We start from the raw sequence: 553 nt of genomic DNA on the forward strand, positions 1-553 counted from the left end.
ACTCCAGTGTACCAATTCCTAATTTGTTTATCTGTATGTCAGAGTTCTATCTTTTATACTTCTATCATTTTATTTGGCGAATAGAAACTTCTGAATGTAGCCAGATTCCTGTCTTTATGAGTATGGTAGCACAAAAGGAAAAGGTCCTTCTGTGTGTGTCTGCATATGTGTAAAGAATTTAAATGCCTTTTTCAAGTGGCTTTCTGTTGCCTTGAACCAAGCTTTTCAACACATTTAAAAAAATTCTCCTTTGTTCCTAGTCTGATTATGTCATATTTACCATATTTAAAGTCCCAATCCTCACGTACCTATTTATAGACTATTTTCCTTTGGTTAATTATTTAGAAGCAAATATCCCATCATTGAGGTCATTTAAATGTATCTTGATATATCATAAGAAGCCTACCACTCAATATTCTTATTACAATTTCTGTTTCAAAGAACAATATTCTGTACAACTATTAAATAATTTCAGAGGTCTGAGAAATCTATGAAGGTTTCTACTTACAGTATATTAAATGTCAAGTTAATTTGGAAAACATTTGATATCTTG

This window comes from Pteropus vampyrus, unplaced genomic scaffold (genome assembly GCF_000151845.1).
Source record: "Pteropus vampyrus isolate Shadow unplaced genomic scaffold, Pvam_2.0 Scaffold730, whole genome shotgun sequence".
Lineage (NCBI taxonomy): Eukaryota > Metazoa > Chordata > Mammalia > Chiroptera > Pteropodidae > Pteropus > Pteropus vampyrus.